Here is a 7,865-nt window from a genome sequence, read left to right on the forward strand (position 1 = left end):
TCACAGGCTACAAAGTGAGCTCAAGGCCAGCCTGAACTACATAGCAAGACCCTGTCTCAAAAAGACCAAAAAAACCAAAACAAAACAAAGAAAAAAATCAAAAATCAGTTCCAGTGTCTCACCCTCATGACTTCTATTTTTCATTCTTTTTATTTCTCTGAAATAACTTGGTCTATGGGGTGGTGATATAGCCCAGCGGCACAAGCGCTTGCCTGGGAAGCGCAAGGTCCTGAGTTTGATTCCCGGTATCAAAAAAAAAAAAAAAAAAAAAAACAACAAAAAACTAATAAACAAACTGTGCTTAACTTCCCACAGCACCTTCTTCCAAAAAGACAAATAAATAAATACATAAATAAAATAAATTCCAGGCATGGCGGTGCACTCCTGTAATCCCAGCACTCTGAAGCCTGAGGCAGGGGGATCGTTGTGAGTTCATGACCAGCCTGGGCTACAAAATGAGCTCAGGGCCAGTCTGAGCTGCATATCACGACTCTGTCTCAAAAAGACAAAAATAAATAAAACAAAATAACTTGGTCTACATTTTGCCAACTGTCAGGGAACTCTGCATTCACATGATTTCCTCATATTGAAACCTCAGTAATATATGACTGTTTACTTAAGATCTACAAATACCTTTTTTTTTTTTGGTTTTTCTCCAGTACCGGGAACCGAACTCACGACCTTGCGCTTGCCAGGCAGGCGCTTTGCCGCTGAGCTAAATCCCCAGCCCCTTACAAATACCTTTTATAAAAATGTTAAATGGTAAGATGTTATGGTTTGGATCTAAAGTATCCTCTGAAAGTCTCATAAGCTGGGAGGTGATTGGATCATGGGGACTCTGTACTCATCAGCAGATCAACCCACTAGTGAATTCAGAGCTCTGAGGAGGTGGGACTTGGTTGGAAAAGGTGGGTCACTATGGCAGTAAACTGCAAGTGCATAGTGTATCTTCCTCCCCGGGTCCTCCCTTCTCTATCTCTCTCCTGGACTTCAAGACCTGAGCAGCTTTCCTCCACGCTGGCCCTTCCACCATCCCATTCCTGCCTTGGAGACAGCCAGCCAAGGAGTATAGCCATGAGCCAAAATAAACCTCCCGTCCTTTAATTTGTGGGTGTCGATATTTTGTGATCAGCACATCATGGCTAGTTACCAAATTAATTTTACTTTTCAAAATCAGCCTTCTAATTTTTATCCCACACATACTGACTGTAAATATACAAAATGCCATGCATTATGTCAAGCACCGAGTGTGCATTAATGAAAACAGACAGACACGGTGCTTATTATTATGGATATAAGATATGTGTGTAAAGTTAAGATACTACTCAGGTCTTTGGATTACCAAATGACTAAATATGATAATATCTGAAAATGTTTTACAAGTCAAAAGAAGTACTTGTTTATTTTCAGACTTTTAATTTAAAAAGTTCTGACTACTAAATTGGCAATGCAGAGAAAAATAGTAGGTACAATTCTAATATACATTTTAATGGCTGCATAAGCTTTAGAATGTTCTGTCAAGCATTATATTTATGGTAGTCTTTGCATGGGAAGTGTGTGCTAGAGGGCTAGAGTTTTACTGAGACTGGTGATTTGACTCTAGATAAGGAAGAGATTTCCAGGATGGCACTGATCTAAATAAAGAAGCAACAGAAACAAAGAGGATACATGCGAAAGGATGAAGGAATTTTGAGGTCACTGAATACTCAAAAGCAGGAAAAGGAAATTCTGAATTTGTCCTTGTACTTTTCTAGATCAACAAGCTAGTAAAAGGGAGAAGACAGGCCAGGGATATAGCTCAGCAGCACAGCACCTGCCTGGCAAGCGCAAGGTCCTGAGTTTGATCCCTGGTACTGAAAAAAAAAAAAGAAGAGGCAAGTGAAGAAAAGACATAGTATATCTAGAAATAAAACTGTAAATTCAGAAGGGACACGTGTTGGCATCTATTTATATATGTTCTGATTGACCATCTGTGATTAAATGATCCTTAAGAAAAGACAGGCAAGAACATTGTTTTTCCCTTAATATTTTACATTCATGAAGGAGATGATGCATGCCAATTTTTAAAAATACTTAAACATTTTGTTGTTGATAATAATTATTATATTTTGAAAAAAATTGCATGCTCATTATTCAAAAAAATTGATAGCTACTTGGCATCAATGGTTGGCTTAAATACAATATATGTGCTGACTTGCTTTGTATTGCAAAGGCAAGAGGCATCTGATTTTTGCAGCAGAAAATTTTGGAGGAAAATGGAACTAGAGAGACTGAAATTTGTTAGGGAAAAAAGTAAGAAAATATCCTATCCCCATGTGGCCTAAGAGGATGGGGGGATATAACATATCAAGGATTTTTTGGGTGGTTACTGTGAAAGCTGTCAGAATTAAAAAGGAGTGGCTTTTGTCAAGACTTAATTACAAAATAAATAAACCTGAAAAAAATGAAAAATGAGATCTTATGTGTGATTGCCTGATACCAAGAACTATGAACAAAACCCAGAACTAAAATTTAACACAAAGTTTGCCACAACTTTACACACACACACAAAATGCTTCTGCAAGATCATCTGCCTAAAAATTATTTAACATTTGACTGGGCCACTTTTGTTATTAATCCTTGTAGCCAAAAGTAGACATTCAGCATGTCTTATGTAATCCTTCTCATTTTCCCTTTGAAAATTTTCCTTTGTCTCAATGTCTGAATATTTTAATAGCTTAATATGGCGTACATACTCCCCATGCAATGCTCTATCCCAAATAAATCTACGAATCTTTTTCTGTTATTTCAGTCCTTCTTGGAGGAACAGTCTAGTCCAATCCAAAACAAAATGTTTTATAGTTCATAAAACATTCTCTAGTGAGCAGAGGTGGCTAGGGAGTAGAGGTAAAGAAGATGATTCTCATTAAAAAGAATGTTCATGGGCTGGGGATTTAGCTCAGTGGCAAAGCGCCTGCCTGGCAAGCGCAAGGTCATGAGTTCGGTTCCCGGTACCAGAGAAAAACCAAAAAAAAAAAAAAAAAAAAAAAAAAAAAAAAGAATGTTCAGGGAGAACTTCGTACTTTCTGTCCTCAGAAATCTGGGTTTAAGGGCTAACTGGGGAATGAAATCCTGGAAAAATCCAGTGTGAGTCAGAGACAAAGAGAAACAGTCTCAAAATTTGGCGTGGGAAGTAGGGTCAGACAGTGGGAATAAATGAAGATTTAGTACGGAATTGTGAATTTATAAACTGGAGAGTTCAAAACTTAAGTGTGTATAAGCAATGCCAAAATGGTTAAACAACTCCAATCTTTTCTTTCTACTTGGAGATAATCAAAACCATCTGTTCCACCATTTTTACAGCTGCTTCAAAATAATTATATTTAGGTCTTACCTAAAATTCTACTTCATATGAAAAATTTAAATGGAATTGCACTCCCTATTGTTGGGTCAATTTGCTTAGTCAATGACATTTTATTCAGTAAGTTTTTGCCTGTTATTTCTATATGTGTCTTGTACCAAACTGTGTGCTAGGTTAACCCTTCAAATTGCCTTTAGAGGAGAAAGGAAAACAAAAGAAAGAGAAAATAAGTGCAATTGTTTAAACTGTAAAGAATGACAGAAGAACAAAGAAAAAAACACTGTAATTTGGAGTACTTTTAGACAAATTTGGTGACTGCATCTACAATGCCTTACTGTTTACAATGTGCTAAATAAAGCAGTAACTCTTAGGCTTATAGCAGTCTCACATATATGACTGTTGTTATTTCAGCCTGAGTAGCCGTCTTCAGGAAACAAGAAAGTGACATGTTTTATATTTTAATTGGCTGGAAGTAATGGATCAATAAAGTAACCCTAAGCTGTTTGACTTTGTCGGATGAACTCATTTGTACTTATACCTATGTCAGTAGAAGAGAAGGTGCTCAACTGAAAACAGGGAGAAGCTCCAGGCAGTCCATTGTTATATATTTATTCTTCACAATTAAATCTTCATAAACTTATAAGGAAGGAAGTTTTACATCATTTTTTGTAGACAGAAAAACTCAGACTAACCTCAGTGATACCAAAAGGCCAAGAAAAGTTAGCCTGCAAAGCAGAAACTCCATAACCCATGTGAGGTACTTAAGTTATGGACAACTAAAGTAAAACCTGAATCCACAAAAGTAGAGGCAAGAATACTTGAACAGATATGGTGAAGGTTAATGAAAGAAAGTTCTAAGGAAAGATGGTGTAATGAAAAAGCATCAACTGCACAGCCAGAAACAGGAGCTAAATAAGCACAGATATCCCGAAACTGGGTTTTGGTTTTCTTTTATGTAAAAAACAATTCATACTGAGTATCAGGACTATGAAAATCTGAAATATCTTGAACACTGATGTTGACCTCACAAGTGTCAAACTCTGCATCTGACCTCACGTGACAAATCACAGTCAAAACGTAGGTATAGTAACAACAGTATATAGTTACCTTCAGGCTATGTGTAGAAGGTGTTTATAAAACCTAAATAAGTTCTTTGTTTAGTCCCTAAGATATCTCAGTATGTACATGCAAATATTCTAAAATCTGATAAAAAATCTCAAATCTAAAATACATCTTGTCCCAAGCATTTCAGATAAAGGATGATCAATGTACAGTAATGCTATTACATCCAAGGTTTGTTTTGAAGGTTCGATGAAACAATGTAAGACATACAGCCTATCCTCTTTTCTTCTTGTGGCTTCTTTCTTCCATTTCTTTCCTTCATAAATTTCCTCAGTGGTGGTCTCACTTCTAACAGGAGACAGGAAATCAAAGTTACTTGACAGGACTCATAGGAAAGGAAGAAAGACAATAGCAGTCATTCTTTTCACTTACAGAGGCTTGTGCTTTGATAGGATTCAAAACTCACTCTATATTTTCTGTCAAAAGTTGGTAAGATCTTTCAGGCTTGAGTACTCCATTCTGATTTTAGGGCCTTCACAATATTAGGAAAGGAATGCATGGAATTCCACTTTGGCATTTTCCGGTGGTACTTTCTAATGTTTCCCAACAGCTGATGCCTCTCATTTGTGCTTTCCTCAGCACATCATGTGCTCTGCGTGAACTCAGGAGATTGAAGCCATATGGGTATGTGTTCTTTAGCTTTTCCACTGCCACTCCACAAGGTCATGTTGATTGATTCTCCCCTTTGCTCCAAATTAATCCCCTTTGTCCTCATCATCCCAGCCATTTGAAGAGAGTAGACATTGCATTCATTTTTATACATCAAATGGACTAAGTACAGTGCCACAGACATAGTTTCCACCTAACAAAGTTGTTGACTAAGCAGCCTGACTTGAATTCTGATCAGGAGAATTAGTATGTTATGCTGAAATGTAGGGGGAAGCAGTCATTATTCAGGTTTCGGTGTATTTCAAACTAGCTAAAAAGAGAGGGGAGTAGCTCAATGGTAGAGGACTTCATAACCTGCACAAAGTCCTAGGTTCTGTATCTACCACTAGAGGAGGCTGGTAGGGGGAGAGACTGACTGAGACTGGAGTAAAGCCAGTCCAAAATTCAAATCCTAACACTACAATAGGAAAAAAAACCAGAGGGAATTCCTGTGTTCAGTCCCCAGTGATAGGTGAAAAAAAAAAGAGAACAAAGAATTTGTATTCATCTTTTTTATTGCCATTACAAAATACCTGAGGCTAGCTACTTCAGAAAGAAAACAGCTTTACAAAGCTCACAGTTTTGGAGATGGGGCAGCCCCACTGCTTCAGCCTCTAATGATGGCCCTCGGCTGCATCATATCTTGGTTGATGGCCTTACCCTTATGGCAGGAATGTATGAAAAAGGGAGAAATCACATGGCAAGATAGGAAGCCAGGAAGGGATTCAGGGATCAGCCTTTCTCTTTTATAACAATTAAAAAAAAAAAAAAAAAGACTAACCAGGTCCTATGAGAACTAAGGTTAGTGTACCCAATAACCTAACTAACTCCAGCTTAATAGGCCCTGCTTCTCAAAGGTTCTATCACCACACTGGACAGCAGGCCTCTGACACACCAATCTTGGGGATGAAGCATATTCAAACCATCACACCACTCCAACTACCTAGCAAGCAAGGGTCACCTGGACTGGGGGAGCCAGGCTCTGGAGTATGACTTTGCTTTCATAGTTCACGGTTCACTCTAAAAACTCCAATGGACCACCCTTTCCCTTTACACACACACTCTCTCTCTCCCTCCTTCTCCCTCTCTCTGCTTTTACTTCTATTTTGCTTCTACATCTCTTCCTTTACGTGCATCACCATCAATATTTTCAGGAATGATATAATTCAGCCATTTATCACCTAATCTGAAAACATTTTCATATGTGGACAACCCAAGCCATAAGGATTAGCCCACGCTGACTCCTTTACGTTTTTGACTGTTGACAGTGGTCTAATTAGCACACCCAAGGGATACAATATGACCAGTGTTGAAAGATGGCTGATTCTGAAGGGAACTGGCAGGCAGCTAAAATTTTATAGCTGTCATACCTCTTCCATATGAATCTGTGCTGAAATTAAGCTGGGTTTGCCAGACTTAGATTTAGTAAATAAAAATATAGGACTCTAGTTAAACTGAAATTCCCTATGTGCAAGAAATAATATTAGATGCACTATTTGGGCCATCTTTATATGTGCTAAAATGGTTCTTGTAATCCATAGTATTCACTTTTTTTTTTTAATCAAGAAAAATAACTTAGATGTAGGAAAATGGAGAAAGGAAAATGGAGGGAGGAAAAGGCAGCAACGGAGTGCTTAAAGTTTGGAGGCAGAAGACTTACTTACAAAAACAGAGTTCGAACAATTTTAGAAAAAGTGGGATTTGAACTGGGCCTTACAAAGTAGGCAAAATTGTAGCAAGTAGGGGAGAGGGAACAATTTTGAGGGCAGAGGAGAAACATCCTAAGCAAAGGTAAGAACGGGCCGAATGTACGCGCCCAAGGCTTAAGTTCTCGTGTGTATGGATCTGTACTTGCCAGGGGATTGTACCGTGGAAGCATAGCATGGAGTACTTGTCATTGCATGTGGGAGGTTTATGACTAGCAAAGAGTTTTGGACAAGGTGAAAGGAAGTCTATGTTTACGCGCCAATAGATTAGAAAGATCAAAGGGATTGAGATCGGTTTTGAAGCTACTGCAGTAGCTCAGAGGAACGTGGTGCTGGAAAGGACGTAGAGCTTTTGGAATAGGCCTTAGCTAGAATACTTACCAAGTAGCCACCAGGAAAAACCTAGGTAATCTGAGTCTCATATTTTGTATGAAATACTTTCAAAACTTACGCCACACGTTGGGGGAGGCAAGCAAACATGTGTAACATACCTGGCGATGGTCATTCCTCAAGGAATGGTATTTTAAAGTTTCTTCCCCATTCTTTGTTAGTCCAGCCCGTGGGACTTGTGTGACTTTTGGTACGTGGCCAATGACTTTTGGTCCTTGGCCAATCTCTTGCTTTACCTGTGGGCCCTTTCTGGACAAGGTGCCTTCTCAAAAGAAGTTCACGGCCCTGGTGTCTGACCCTTGCTCCTGCCCTGCGCCCGGGTACACAGTGTGCCCCCGACGCGGGCGCCTGAGCCTTCGGGGCGTGGAGCCGAGGGGGCGGGTGTGAGACCCGATAGGACCCAGCTAGGCCGGCCGCGCCCCGCGTCTGCCCTAGAGGCCCTCTCCGGGGCGCGCCCCCTCCTCCGCCCCCTCGCGCCCGCCGGCGCAGGGCCAGGCAGCGGGCCGCAGGGCTGGCGCCCCCTGGAAGGGAAATCCCCTCCCTCGGGCCTTCCGGGCTCTTTCTCAAAAACTGCGCCGCGTTCTCCCGCTTCGGCTCTCCCGGCCGTCCGAGGCGCCAGGCGCGGCTTCCCGAGGCGGCGGGCGCGCGCGGCGCGGCGG

General features: G+C 40.4%; 1 protein-coding gene across 1 annotated transcript in view; it reads left to right on the forward strand.

Annotated features, from left to right (window-relative positions):
- Nucleotides 1–7,647: 7,647 nt before the first annotated feature.
- The window catches only part of LOC102022645 (25-hydroxycholesterol 7-alpha-hydroxylase), a gene marked incomplete in the record, with an annotated part of 171,251 nt that continues 171,033 nt past the window's right edge, over nt 7,648–7,865 (forward strand). Inside the window, 1 exon segment of the mRNA XM_013518189.1 lies at nt 7,648–7,865.

Source organism: Chinchilla lanigera, unplaced genomic scaffold (genome assembly GCF_000276665.1).
Source record: "Chinchilla lanigera isolate Chin_1 unplaced genomic scaffold, ChiLan1.0 scaffold00043, whole genome shotgun sequence".
In the NCBI taxonomy this organism is placed as follows: domain Eukaryota; kingdom Metazoa; phylum Chordata; class Mammalia; order Rodentia; family Chinchillidae; genus Chinchilla; species Chinchilla lanigera.